This window comes from Lontra canadensis, unplaced genomic scaffold, assembly GCF_010015895.1.
Source record: "Lontra canadensis isolate GAN:19392208 unplaced genomic scaffold, GSC_riverotter_1.0 scaffold5, whole genome shotgun sequence".
In the NCBI taxonomy this organism is placed as follows: domain Eukaryota; kingdom Metazoa; phylum Chordata; class Mammalia; order Carnivora; family Mustelidae; genus Lontra; species Lontra canadensis.
In genome coordinates, this window is record NW_022630999.1 from 17,817,590 (window position 1) to 17,833,588 (window position 15,999).

The following is a 15,999-nucleotide window of genomic DNA, read 5'->3' on the forward strand; positions in this document are numbered from 1 at the left end:
GCTGTCACTCCAGCCTCAGTGATGGATGGGCTGTGCAAAGATAATTCAAGCAATCTTTGAGCACTTACTGTGTCCACTGGTGTGCTAACTTCCTCAATTTTCACATCAGGACTGTGGAATAGATCTCTTATTGATCCCATTTTCTAGTTGTAGATGCTAAAATTCAGAGAGACTAAGAAACCCGTGTTAAGTCTGATAAGGAAAATCTGTGTTCTAAGGTGGCCAACCAATCCAGCAGGGGATCCCAGTCCAGCCCCAGGGCCATTCCGGGTTTTCCCCTCACTGCCCCGCCCATGGGCAGGAGAGTAGCACAGATACAGAAGTACAAGCGTATAAACTACCCCTGTGTAAACTATCCCCCTTTGTTTGTGCTCGGGGCTCAGACCTTGGGAGATGATTCTTCGGAGCTTCTGATCCTCCAAGGTCTCCGAGTGCTGCATGGTTCTTTGGCCAGGGTCCAGTCCAGGTTCTGTAACAAGTCATCTGGATAGGAAGTGGCAGAGCAGAGCACTGAAGCAAGGACTCTCTGACTGTAATTTCCTATGTTTATTACTTCTCTCTGGTTTACAGCCTGTGCTTGGCATACAATGGATCGAATAAATGTTTCCTGTGGATAGCTAGCAGGCATCGTATCTAAACAAACGGTGTGACATTGAGTGAGATGCAGGTCCTGTTTTAAAGAGTTAACACTAGAGGAGAGGAATCAAATGTGGCCACAGATGAGTCTCGTGCCAACTAGAAAGTGACAAGTAACACACAAGATGTAAAAACAAAGGACTTTTTCAGTTCAAAGAGGCAGAGAATTTCTGCCACCTGTGGGTGGGGGGATACCCAGTCAGAGAGTGCTTCATGAGGAGGTCACGTTAAAGAAGGGCCTGGGTCCACCACCCAGAGTGAAGCCTGAGGGGGCAGCACAGAAACTTCTGGAGTATGTGTTATGGGATCAGTGAGGGCAGAAGTTCTCCAAGTATGGTCTGGGGGACACTTTGATGTGCAAAGTCCCAGCTGTTTTCATTACTTGTCTTTTCCACTCTCCTTCTCTCACGAGGTTGCAGCTGAATTTTCCAGAGGCACTAGGATGTGGGATATTGCAACAGACCGAATGCTGAAGCAGAATGAGAACCCAGCTGTCTTTGACTAAACCAAACACTAAAGGGATGTGCCATGAAAGTAAAACACACCATGCTTCCCAGTATGTTTGTGTGTGTTTGCTTTGGGAAACAGTTATTTTTATAAAAGTACATTATTTTTATTAATGGGTTCATTATAGATTGTGGTAAATAATTTAAAATTGTTTTCAATTTTAATTTTTAATATAAATATGGACAGATATAACCTGCATAAACCAAAATTCTTTGGGATCTTCAATAATTTTAAAGAGTGTAAAACTTAACCCTGAGACCAAAAAGTTTATGATCTGGAGCTCCTGGATAGCTTAGTTGGTTTAATTGTCTGATTCTTGATTTTGGCTCAGATCATGATCTCAGGGTGGTGGGATGGACTGGCTGGGCTCTGTGGCCAGCAGAGAGTCTGCTTCTCTTCCTCTGCCCCTCCTGGCATGTGCGTGTGTGAGTGCATGCTCAAACTCTCTCTCTTTCAAATAAATAAATGAATTTTTAAAAAAGATTTTATTTATTTATCTGTGAGAGACAGAGAGAGGGAGAGCGTGAGCACAAGCAGGGGGAGCAACAGGCAGAGGGAGAAGCCGCCTCCCCCCTGATCAGGGACTCTGATGTGGGACTCGATCCCAGGACCCTGGGATCATGATCTGAGCCAAAGACAGACTCTTAACCAAGTGAGCCACCCAGGTGTCCCTAAATAAATGAATCTTAAAAAAAAAAAATTAAGTTTATGCTCTATTGGTCTGATGCAACAGTGAAGTGTAACCAGGATCAGGGAGGAGCTAAAGGATCTTTTAGGTTAGAGTGTGCATTGGCTTTGCTGCTTCCAGGTGGGAGGATGGCTAGGCTCATCTCTGGCCTTTCCTTGGTGGGGCTGGAGGATTTGGTAGGGTTCCATGCATCATAGTGTGGCAGGGTTCTGTTCTCTTCCAGGAGGGATCCTCTGCCCCATCCCACATTGTGGAGAGTCCTGGAGGGTGGTGCTGCTTTTGCAGGGAAGCTATTGGAGTTCTCCTGAACCACCCCCAGGCCTGCAGGGAGAGTTGTGAAACGGACAGCTCTCACTGCCTTCCTGGTCTCACTTTGCTACCTGGAGTATTTCAAAGCACGTGCTTTTGTCTGCTTTAGTTGAAATCACCAGCTGGATCTCTCCATGACAGCAGAGAGGTAAGGCCTCTTAGTCACTGGGATGAGATACCGCAGTGTTGGTCAACCCCATGGGTTTCTTCATGAGCAATCCTGGTGTTTAGTCCAGACACTTCTACTTACTGTCTTCTTGTGCTGGTTATTTATCTCCCTTCACTTTTTTAGATTTTATGTATTCATATTAAAGAGAGAGAGGGAGGGAGGGGCAGAGGGAGAAGGAGAAAGCACCTGAAGCAGACTCCACACTGAGCACAGAGCCTGACACGGGCACGATCCCATAATCACGGGATTGTGACCTGAGCTAAAACAAAGAGTTGGATGCTTAAACTGACAGAGCCATCCAGGCAGCCCCGCCTCCCTTATTTTTATTGGTAAGTAGAGAAGATGATAACCACTTTGTAAGTTTGTTGATGATATTACATTTGAGAGGCTATGTAAAGTGTGCAGCATAATGTCAGCCACACAGGAGGCCTCATGTGGCTGCTGTTAGGGTAGAACTAGAACCAGTGTTCATCATACACAGGCCGATGCAGCTCAATGACAAAATGCACACCAAGGCATTAGCGTCACGCTTTGCATCTAGTAATCATTTGATAAGTACTCATTGCTGTTACTGATGTAATTATTTTCCATGTGAATTTTGAAGTTTTATGATGTAGAAATTCCTTATGCTTAGAGCCGTCCTCCAAATAAATTCGGATATGTTGGATATGATCATTTGCCATTTGTTCACTCATTCATTCATTCATTCATTCCACACACATGTTGAATGCATCACCAGATAGCACTCTGGATGCTGAGGATTCTGAACTTGATTTAAAAACCTGGAAAAATATAAGTAAAGGGTGGGCCATGAATGAGTCATGGGGTGCTGTCGAGGAGATTCATGCACTGGATAAGCTAGGGTGGGTCTCTGGGATTTAGGAGCAATTCCCCTGCCTGGTGACTTACAAAACTATGTTCTGGTATGACATTAGCACTGAAGAATGTCAGAGCTGATATTCCACAGTGACTTTCAGGCTGTAGAGATCACTTAGTCTGAGCAGTTCCTTATACATATGGAGAAATTGAGGCCCTACTTCCTAGTCCAGATCCTGATAATGTTCTCTTTCGTGTTAAGATCCCCAAAAGAATTCTGGTTTAGTTGGAAATATACAAGAAAGGGGGAGAATGATGAACTTTGGCCAGCTTTCCATCAGCCAAATCAGTGGCTCAATGAGTAGAAGTGTATTAGACACAAAGTATCCAACATAAGGGAACCAGGAAGGAAGCATGTAGCCACCTGGTTAAGAATACTTGGTTGCGTTTCCAGGTTTGAGTACCGACTGTGTGACCTCAGGAGGTCATTTGTTCTCTGAGGTTAAGTTTCCCCAACTGGAAAGTGGGGGTGTAGTTAGAAATTGCATTCTCTCAAATATTGCCTTGAACATACTAGGTTTCTCCCCCACTCAGAGAAATGAGCAGACCAAGGTGTGTATGGCAGTCTGCAGTCTCCCAGTGACTCAGGCTCCTCTACCTTTCTTCTTTGCCATCCTTAGTACACGGCTCCTTTCTTCATTGTTAATGCATGTTCAGACATGGCTGTTCCACTCCCAACCACCACGTCCAAGTTTTTGTAGTGATATAGAGATGCTGGGAAGGGAAAAAGTCACCCGTATCTGGAGTCAGTCCTCTTTTAAAGACTATTTCTCAGCTATGCTGATTATAAACTTTTTACACCTTATGGTCAGAATTTGGCCATGTGACCCTCCTTACCTGTAAGAGATGTCGAGAGAGAAACTGTTTTGTCTGGGTGCTCCGCAGCCTGAATAAAACTGGGGTTTACCCAGGAAGGAAGAAAGGAATAATGGCTATTGACTAGATAACTAGCAGTCTTTGCCACAGGAAGCAAATGACATTGCCTATCCCCTTCAGTTTGGGGAGGATTGAATGAGATGATGTTTGTAAAGTGCTTAGCTCAGTGCCCAAGAGTCCATCCAAGAGAATGTGATAATTCCTGTCCTCAAGAAATTTCTCCCTGTACCGAGGAGGAGGGGGGATATCTAATGGAGTAGTGATCTACTACAAGATGAATGTATATTCTGTCTCTATACAAACATCAGCTCTGCCACAGCCCTCCTTTCCTCCTGCTACCCCAGGAGGAAATGAAAATCATAATAGCACACCTTTGCGGAGCACTTCTCATTAGTCGATTCTTTCTTACTGCTATTCAAGCATGATGTCTTTTGATGCTCAAGGCAACCTGGTGTAGGTGGGTGATATGAAGGTACTTTGGTAGGGAGATGGAGGCTTTTTAAAAAAATTGAGGTATATATATATATATATATATTTTTTTTTTTAAGATTTTATTTATTTGACAAGAGATCACAGTAGGCAGAGAGGCAGGGAGAGAGAGAGAGGGAGAAGCAGGCTCCCTGCTGAGCAGAGAGACTGATGTGGGGCTCAATCCCAGGACCCTGAGATCATGACCTGAGCCGAAGGCAGAGGCTTTAACCCACTGAGCCACCCAGGCGCCCCCCAAATTGAGGTATACTTGACATATTATATTAGTTTTTGTTAGTTTCAGTTGTACAACATGATTGAATGATGGAATGGAATTGGAATCTATCAGTTGGAATGATGTTTTATATTAATTTTAGTTGTACAGTGTAATGATTTGATGTTTGTATATATTGTGAAATGATGAGTATCATAAGCCTGGTTAATACCCGTCACCACACATAGTTACAGAATTGTTTTTTCTCGCGATGAGAATTTGCAAAATCTACTCTCTTAGCAACTTCCAAATATGCAATATGGCATTATTAACTGTGTTTGCCATGATGTACATTACAGCTCCATGATTTGTTTATTTTATAACTGGAAGTCTGTGCCTTTTGATTCCCTTCAGTCGTTTTACCCACTCCCCCCACCCTCCCCAGCCTCCAGAAACCACCAGTGTATTCTCTGTATCTATGAGCTTGGTTCCGTGGTGGTGGTTTTTAGATTCCACATGAGTGCGATCGTATGGGTATTTGTATTTCTCTGTCTGATTTATTTTACTTAGCTTAGTGTCTTCAAGGACCAATCGTATTGATGCTGATGAAAAAGGCTTTTTGAGGTAAGGGACTTGCCTGACTCTTGTGCTTGTCAGGGACAAGCTGGGATAGGCGTCCACATCTGTGGGGCTGGTAGCCTCGTGCACGGAACCGGGTGTGCTTGAAGGTAGTTTCTGCTCTGACAATGCAGGACTCTCTCTCCTATGGATTGTTGAACGAAAATTAAAAATAGAAGATAAAATCATGGTTCTCATACAGATGTAAAAATGAACACACCTCATATTTAAGATTTTATTGTACTTGTTTAAAGAGGAAACGGCTGTGATGTTTCAGCCAGTTCCAAGGAGAATCCAAAGAACAGGAGCATTTAGAAATCAGGGACATTGAAATAAATTTGCAAATGGAGACAAAACTCTCTTTTTTCCCCAGGGTGGGGAGGGTTGCTCCCCCCACCATTGGACGGAATTCATTTGCATGTCTGTAGACGAGAATTATTTTGCATTGCTATCAATTATCTGTAAGTTACACAGTTAAATATTTCCCAGAGTCAGAATCAGATAAGGTGGAATGGTGTGCTGTAGACGATGCATAATTTCCCATTGACGTAAACATTGTCCCAATAAAACCTTCAGGGAAGTTTCTAGTCCAGGCCCTCTAATCCTGTTTCCTGCCCAGGCCTTAGGCTTTTGCCTTCCTCAAACATGACTATCCTCTTCTCTCTGCTACTTCATATGTTACAGGATCTGTGTCCTCTTAATGCCTGTGGTTCTTGGTCCTGCCCCTTGGAAGAATAAAGAGGTAGACCAGACAAAGAGTGGTGGGCAGCAAAGCAAGTTTATTGAGCAAGAATATGGAGAGGGAGGGGGACCCGAGTGGACTGGCCTCAGAATTTCTGAGTTCAGGGGTTTTTATGAACTCTCTGGGGGAGCTTTCTTAAGCAATCAGGGTGTGCTGAGTCATGCCATTTGGGGCTTTGGTCACATACCTGTCTGCGTATTAGGTTCATGTCCACGTGCTGATCTTTTTTGGCTGACATCTGGGGGCTTAGGTCTTAACAGCCCCTTGCCCCTGATATTGACAAATATTTTTGTGGTTAATTATCTTATTTTAGGATATTTTGCTGAAGTCACTTCTGCAAAGGTTGCAAAGCAGAATGTCAGTGCAGTCCTGTCTAAGCTGCAGAACAGGGGATCAGTGCTGTGTAGTGCTGTGTGACCTTAGCCGTCCTGACTCCATGTGTTCTTGTTGGGAACTCTGGCCCTGACTACCTAACTGTCCGACTCACTCCTCGCACATGGACCTCTGTTCCCTTCAGGTTTGGCTTAGAATTTGTTGCTTCCAGTGTCTTCACCAATTGACCCTACTCTCCTTAAATGGGTGCAAGAGCCAACAGGAGGTTGGTGGCTCGGATGGCCCTGGGAACTGATGGGATCTGGGAACCTCAGAACAGGAAGCTTCTCCAGCCAGTCCGCTTCCAGAACTTGGCTCCCATGGAAGCAGCTCTTCAGACAGCCTATCCCACAATGCTGGCCACAGCACAGCTGTTAAGTAGCCTTGGGCAAGTCACTTGACTTTGAGTCTTTCTGGAATGTTCCAGAACTTCCCCCACACAGACGGAGCTCTCCTTGAGAGCTGAGGAGAAGTTTTCATTTCTTTGTTTTTCCCCCCCTCTCTCTTTCAGAGGGACATTTGGGAGACCATGTGATTGAGTTGAAGCGTCCTGGATTTAGTGTTCAGATTTGGTTTCCATGTTGTCTTTGCTATTAGCTGGGTGGCTGTGGGCAAGTCCTCCAGCCTCAGTTTGCCCTTCTGTAAAATGGCAACATTCGTGTCTGCGATAGGCTGAAAAAATGCCCCTGTCCCTGAGGATGTCCACGTGGAATCCCAGGAACCTATGAATGTTACCTTGTTTAGGAAAAGGGTCTTTGCAGAGGTAATTAAATTCTCTAGAAGAGTTGATTCTGGATTATCCCAGTGGGCCCTAAATGCAACCACAAGTGTCCTTGTGAGAGAGAGGCCGAGGGAGGTTGGACACTCGGAGGAAGGCAGTGTGTGCAGGTGGAGCTGAGGCTGGGGTGCAGAGGCCCCAGGAGCTCGAGGAGGCGGGGGACAGGGTCTTTCCTGGAGCCCCCACGCAGAGCATGGTTCTGGCAGATTTCTGACTGCTGGCTTCCAGAATTGCGAGAAAATCGGTTTAAGTCACTAAGTCTGTGGTCATTTGCTGCCGCAGTCCTGGGAAATGAATCTGATATCCCACTGGCTTCATAGGTTGCCCTGGAGCTCACAGGAGAAAATGTAACAGTGCTCTATAAATGGTCAGGGGCATAGCCAGGGGCCAACACAATAATTGGTAAGTAACATGTATATATCCATTCGTCTATTGCACATTTAAGTGGAAATTTGATATGCTGCAATAAAAAATCTCGTGAGAAAAATAACTTTTCAAGTAAAGATAACATTTGGAGCAAATATTGCGGGTTGACCTCCCTTTAGGTATTGTCCTCCTGCTGTCAGAATGAAGGACTGAGACCATGGTTTCTCCCTACAGCTGCCTTGTGCCTGGTGGGTGTGGGATAGGTTGTGTGGGGATGGATCAGTACCTCCCAGACATGGCCTGCCGTACTGAAAATAATGTTGTTACCATGAGGAAGCTTCTAGTGACAGCGAGAACAAGCAGCTATTGTCTGGTGGGTCCCATCTCAGGGTGAACGCTGGCACAACGGAGAGACAGTTGGAGGGGGCTGTCTCGGCCCTGCCAGGGCTCAGCGCAGCAGACCGCAGCAGCTGCAGCGCAGCCCAGCGGGACTGCAATGCAACGGGGAGACGCTGCCTGCCAATGCCGACTGCGTTCCAGAGGTGTACGTGCCAATCTGAGACGGAGGCAGTGCCAGGAGCAGGTGGAAGGACACCGCTTTGCCAGAACAGAGCTGTGTCCACCTTCCTCTCTTAATCCGCACACACTATGCAGCCAAACTGCTGTGTCCAGGGTGCTGGCCCGGCTTTGCAGATGCATCCCCTCGGACCTTTTTGTGTTCATGTCTTGCTCTTGTCATTCTCAGTCCTTAAGCCAAGACACTAGTTGCCAGCACCTCTTCTCTGCCCACTAACCTGTCCTATATTCCGTTTCCCATCTCTGGCATATTCCCATCTATATGCTCTGGGAAATCACAGTTGCCACACCATTATTAAACTCTTTAACTAATTAACTACTTCCTGAGTATTGAGCACCCACTATAAGTCAGGCAGATACATGCTGGGGACATATGGTAGACAAAACAGGTAAGACCCCACCATCCAGGAAATATGTTAGTGGTGGGCATCTTGAAGCAAATAATCACATTAGGAATTTTTAATTATAAATTATAATGTATGATAGCTTCAGATAGCATTTCTTCATTAAAAGCAGATACATGTCTGGCATATAGTAAGTGTACAATAAATGTTGGTTATTTGAATGATGATAGGGATGATGATAACTTCGGTCTACTTAATCAAAGAGAATATGTCCTTAAGGGGACAGAAGACTTCAAAACATAAGTCCTTTCAGAATACTTACTTAATTTCACTTTTAACTAATCAGTTCAATATAATTTATTGTATATCTACTAAGTACAAGTAAGGGTCTGTCCCAGGCATAGTTCATGCCCTCAAAGTGTTTAAGAGAAGGGGATAAGAGAAGTCTATAAATAATTCTAATACCATGTAGAAATTATGTCCCCTAGGAGAGATGCTAAGTAAAATGGAGGGTCAGTGGCAGAGCTGTACCATCCAACTGTTGGAATATTGAAAGTCTTTTTTTTTTTCTTTTTAAGATCTTATTTATTTATTTGACAGAAAGAGCACAAGTAGGCAGAGAGGCAGGCAGAGAGAGAGGGAGAAGCGGGCTCCCCACTGAACAGGAAGCCCAACATGGGGCTCCATCCCAGGACTTTGGGATCACGGCCTGAGCCGAAGGCAGAGGCTTTAACCTACTGAGCCACCCAGGAGCTCCGGAATTTTGAAAGTCTTATGAAGAAGATGGTTCCTGAAATGTGGTTTGGAGGATGGGTAGATTTTTATTCTTTTGAAGATAGGGTAGTTACCATTTTGGATATTTTCTCTTTTGTTGCAAAAGTTATACCTGATCTATTTAGAAAATTTAGAAAAAAAAAACAAAACAGTAAGTAAAAGAGAGAAAATCAAAATTCCCTGTGATCTCACCAGCTGAGATAACAAGTTACCATTGGGTTGTATAATTTTAAAACATTTCACTATGCAAGTATGTACACACATGATTACACAAATGGGATTGTATTATTTTATAGTCAGTTTTTTCTTTTTAACTTTAAACATATTTTAAAATATATTGTTTATTCCACTAAGTGTTCTTTTACGAGTCAGTTGCTTCCACCAAAGTCGACACGAGAAATGCAGGAAAACAAAGTTGATTATTCTCATTGGTCCTATAGAGAGTGTCAATATACACCATGGGAGGTGGGGAGAAACACATGGAGGAAATGCCAGGAGGGCGGTGTCGTTCAGGAAGGTGAGGAGCCGAGAGAGAGCAAGGACCCATGTGGACAAGGGCCTTTATTGGGGGTCAGGGTGGAGTATAAAAGCAAAAGGCATTAGGGGGTTTCACTGGTGCCCCTGACTGTCACTAGATCACAGAGGAGGGTAGGAAGGAAGCTGTGGCAAGGGTTAGTCTTCTCCCTCACTGCTGCACCTGCATGCCTGGTCAGGGTCTTTTTTTCATGGAGAGGTTGAGGCAGCAGGGAAATGCATTTTATTTTATTTATTTTTTTAAGTATTTATTTATTTGACAGAGAGAGAGAGAGAGATCACAACTAGGCAGAGAGGCAGGCAGGGAGAGAGAGGGGGAAGCAGGCTTCCCACTGAGCAGAGTCTGATGCGGGGCTTGATCCCAGGACCCTGAGATCATGACCTGAGCTGAAAGCAGAGGCTTAACCCACTGAGCCACTCAGGTGCCCCGGGAAATGCATTTTAAAACTTACAGTACATGACCTTAGATTTTGTGATGGTTGCTTAGCATTGGACTCTTGGAGACGCCGTGGTACATTTAGCCAAAGCTTCTATCATTGGGAAATATATAAGGTATTTCCTTGCTGCTGTTTGGTTTATATTTTGCCTGTTAAAAACAACACTACAAAAATCATGGCTGTAGCTAAGTAATGCCATCACATGATGATTTCTTCAGGCTAGTTTCTTAGTACCAGAATTTCTGGGCCAAAGAATTTATGCATTTAAAATTGTGTTGGTTTTTTTTTTTTTAAATTTTATCTTCTAAGTTTTGGAAATGAATAGTGGTCATATACTTTAAAAAGGCATTTATGAATGGATAAAGAAGATGTGGTTCTTGGATGCAATAGAAAGGACGAATGGATAGAACTGGAGGGAATTACGCTAAGTGAAATAAGTCAATCAGAGAAAGATAATTATATGGTTTCACTCATATGTGGAACATAAAGAATAGTGCAGAGGACAACAGGGGAGGGGAGAGAGGGCTGGATGGGAAAAGATCAGAAAAGGAGACAAACCATAATGAGGTTCTTGCCTCCAGGAAACAAACTGAGGGTTGCAGAAAGGGAGGTGGGTGGGGGTAATGGGTAACTGGGTGACGGGCATTAAGGAAGGCATGTGATGTGATAAACACCGAGTGTTATACACAACTGATACGTCGTTGAGTGTTTTATCAAAAACTGATGGTGTACTCTATGTTGGCTAATTGAATTTAAACAAAAAAGAGAAAAATAGAAAAAAGGCTTTTGTAAAGTTGTGTTACTCAATTTTTATTAACCCGAGATACTGCATTAGTAATAACTCCTTACGTTTTTGTATCCTCTTACAGTTGTGAAAGCATGTTTACATATGTTTAATTATTGGATTGTCATAGCGACTCTGGAAGCAGAGAGGTAGATACTGCTAGTTCTCGTTTTTCAGAGGAAGGTAAGTCTCAGCCAGCTTAGTGATCTGCTTAGGATAACACAGCTCCAAATGACAGAGCCTTCTGACACGGAATCCTGAGGCCTTTTGGTGTTATATCCCATGGCCCGCTCTGCCTCCTCCCAGCATGTTAATGACCATCTCATCTCTGCATGGTATTAACCTGGTAGAGACTTTGAGGCCTGTGATACTCACTGGACTCGGTTTTCCAAGTTTTATGGTACTTTTTCCTAACATAGTATTTACAAAAATACAACCTTGAGACATTGTTTTTGGTATTGTGCTGCTTTCTCAGGTTATGAATGGGTAGGCTTTGAATAGACAGTGAAGGAGGGGGCAGTACGTCAAGCAATAGGAGTAAAGCTGTGTAGGAAGAACTTAGATATGGGCTTCAAATGAGCCAATGTCAGGCCAGCATTGGCACAACAGAAATACCTGGTTTAGCCTGGTCCATGTTTAAAAAATTATTATCTCCATCAGGATATTTCATATACATCTGTGCATGGTTGGGCTCTCTTCATTCAAGAGCTCTGGCAACCCTTAGTCTGACTTTAGTCTGGGCTGTGATTTTTTTCCCCAGCTTTTTGGGTATATAATTGACATATAACAGTGTATATGTTTCAGGTGTACCAATGCTGATTTGATACACTTATATACTGCTGAATGATTACCGCCGTAGCATTAGCTAACATCTGTATCATGTCATAGAATTCTTTTCTGTGGTGAGAATATTTAAGGTCTATTCTCTTAGCAACTTTCAGGTACGGTTGACCCTTGAGCAACATGGGGATTAGAGGCGCTGACCCCCTGTATGGTGGAAAATCCATGTATAACATTTGACTCCTCCAAAACTTAACTACGAATAGCCTACTGTTGACAAGAAGTCTTACGGATAACATAGTCTTTTAAAATGCATTTTGTATGTTATATATACACTAAGCACTGTATTTAAAAAAAAAGATCCATGTATAAGTGGACCCATGCAGTTCAAGCCAGTGTTGTTCAAGGTCAACTCTATATAATAGAATATTATTAACTATGATCACTGCGCTGTACATTAGCTCCTCAGAACCAATTCAGCTTATAACTGGAGGTTTGTACTCTTTGACCAACATCTTCCCTTTTTCCTTACCTTTCACCCACTGCGAACCATGGTTCTAGTCTGTTTCTGGGTTTTTGTGTTTGGCTTTTGTAGGTGGCACGTACCAGTGATATCATACAGTATTTATCTTTGACTTCTTTCACTTAGGATAATGCCCTCCAGGTCCAGCCATGTCGTCATAAACTGCAGGATGATCTTTGTGATGGCTGAATACTATTCCATTGTGTAGATAAACCACATCTTCTTTATCTGTTCATCCACTGACAGACACTTAGGTCCTTTCCATATCCTGGCTGTTGTGAAAAATGCTGCAATGAACAAGGGAGTGCAGATATCTCTTTCAGATCTTGTTTTTATTTCCTTTGGATATACTCCTAGAAGTGGGATTGCTGGATCATATAGTAGTTCTATTTTTTTTTAGTAATTCTATTTTTAGTATTTTGAGGAACCTCCATACTGTTTTCCATAGTGGCTACACCAATTTACATTCCCACCAACAGCACACAAGGGTGACTTTTTTCCACGTCCTAACACTTGTTATCTTTTCTCTTTTTGATGATATCTTTTTGAAGGGGTGTGAGGTGACGCTTCATCATAGTTTTGGTTTGCATCTCCCTGATGACTGATTTTGAGCACCTTTCATGTACCTTTTGGCCATTTGTGTGTCTTCTTTGGAATGTCTATTCAGATCCTCTGCCAATTTTTAGATTGGATTTTTTAAAAAAGATTTTATTTATTTATTTGATAGAGTGAGAGAGAGCATGAGAGGGGAGAAGGTCAGAGGGAGAAGCAGACTCCCCATGGAGCTGGGAGCCCAATGAGGGACTCAATCCTGGGACTCTGGGATCATGACCTGAGCAAAAGGCAGTTGCTTAACCAGTTGAGCCCCCCATGTGCCCTTTAGATTGGATTTTAAAATGTTGCATTGTATGAGTTGTTACTTATTTTGCATATTGACCCCTTATCAGATAGATGATTTGAAAATATTCTCTCTCATTTGGTAGGTTGCTTTTTCAATTTGTTGATGCTTTCCTGGGCTATACAGAATTTTTTTAGTTTGATGTAGTCCCACTTGTTTGTTTTTGCTTTTGTGGTCTATGCTTTTGGTGTCATCCAAAAAATAATTGCCAAGATCTATGTCCAGGAGCTTACCTTTGTGTTTTCTTCTAAGAGTTTTACAATTTTAGGGCTTACATTCAAGTCTTTAATCAATTTTGAGTTGATTTTTGTGTGTCATATAAGATAAGGGCCTACTTTCATTCTTTTGCGTGTGGCTATCCAGCTTTCCAGTTTCCCCAACACCATTTATTGAACTCGATCCCAGGACCCTGAGATCATGACCTGAGCCGAAGGCAGAGGCTTTAACTCACTGAGTCACCCAGGTGCCCTCCTTCTTAAGTTGCTTTGGCTATTTGGGGTCTTTCGTAGTTCCATACTTATTTTAGGATAGTTATATTTCTGTGAAAAATGTAATTAGAGTTTTTTTTTTAAAGATTTTATTTATTTATCAGATAGAGATCACAAGTAGGCAGAGAGGCAGGCAGAGAGAGAGAGGGAAGCAGGCTCCCTGCTGAGCAGAGAGCCTGATGTGGGGCTTGATCCCAGGACCCTGAGATCATGACCTGAGCTGAAGGCAGAGGCTTTAAGCCACTGAGCCATATAGGCACCCCTGTTGCTGTTATTCTATGGTCTGTTTTTTTAAAGGTTCAATTTAAGTTCTAGGTAGTTAACATACAGTGTGATATTAATTTCAGGTGTACAGTGTAAGGAGTGATTCAGCACTTCCATATGTCACCTGGTGCTCATCACAGCAAGTGCCCTCCTTAATCCCCATCACCTACTTAACCTACTTAACCTACCCTGCCACCCACCTTCCTTCTGGTATCAATCAATTTGTTTTTGTTAAGAGTCTGTTTCTTGAATCTTGCCATTTGCGATGACATGGATGGAACTAGAGGGTATTATGCTTAGTGAAATAAGTCAATCAGAGAAAGAAAATTATATGAACTCCCTCATATGAGGAAGTTGAGAGGCAACGTGGAAGGTTTGGGGGGTAGGAAAGGAATAAATGAAACAAGATAGGATTGGGAGGGAGACAAACCATAAGAGACTCTTAATCTCATAAAACAAACTGAGGGTTGCTGGGGGGAGGGGGGTAGGGAGAGGGGGGTGGTTTATGGACATTGGGGAGGTGAGTGCTGTGAATTGTGTAAACCTGGCAATTCACATACCTGAACCCCTGGGGCTAATAATACATTATATGTTAATTAAAAAAATTATAAAATTAAAAAAATTGAAGAAAAAAAAGTCTGTTTCCTGGTTTGCCACTGTCTTTTCTCTCCCTTTGTTTTGTTTCTTAAATTCCACTTATGAGTGAAGTCATATGGTCTTTGTCTTTCTATGACTGACTGACTTCACTTAGCATAACACTCACTAGCTTCATATATGTCGTTGGAAATGGCATAATTTCATTCTTTTTTATGGTTGAGTAATATTCCATTATATATACATACACATGGATGTATATACATGTGTATATGTGCACACACACATATGTGTACAGACATCCCCCCACATCTTTATCCATTCATCAGTCAATTGACACGAGCTGTTTCCATAATTTGGCATTTGTAGATAATGCTGCAGAAGACACGGATAGACATTTTCTCAAAGAAGACATACACATGGCCAGCAGATGCATGAAAAGATGCTCAATATCACTGAACATCTGGGAAATACGAATCAAAACTACAATGAGATGTCACCTCACATGCAATGGCTAATATGACCAACACAAGAAACAACAGGTGTTGGCGAGGCTGTGGAGAAAGGGGAACCCTCATGTACTGCTGGTGGGAATGCACACTGGAAAACAGTATGAAGGTTCCTCAAGAAGTTAAAAATAAAACTACCCTGTGATCCAGGAATTCCATTACCAGGTATTTACCCAAAGACTACAAAAATATGAAATCAAAGGAATACATGCACCCTGATGTTTATAGTAGCGTTACGTACAATAGCCATTGAAATTTTGGTAGGATTACATTTGAATCTGTGGATTTCTTTGGGCAACACAGACATTTTTAACAATAGCAATTCTTCTAATCCATGAGCACAAAATACTTTTCCTTTTATTTGTGTATTCTTTGATTTCTTTTATCAATGTCTTACAGTTTTCAATATATGTATCTTTCACCTCTTTGGTTAAATTATTCCCAGGTATTTTATTCTTTTTGATGCTATTGTATGTGGCATTGCTTTCTTAATTTCTCTTCTAATAGTTTGTTGTAAGTCTATAGAAACACAACTGATTTTTTTTAATATTGATTTTGTATCTGGTAACTTTACTCAATTTGTTCTAAGGGTTTTAATGTAAACATTTTAGTGTTTTCTATATATAGTACCATGTCATCTGCAAATAGAGACAATTTTACTTTCTCCTTTCTGCTTTGGATGATTTTTATTTCTTTTTTCTTGCCTAATTGCTCTGAGTGGGACTTTCAATAATATATTGAGTAGAAGGGGTGAGAGTGGGCACCTTGCCTTATTCCTGGTTTTAGAGGAAACTTCCATCTTTTTACCATGGGGTATGATGTTAGCTGTGGGCTTTTCATATATGGATGTTGAATTTTGTTCCCTCAGTATCCAC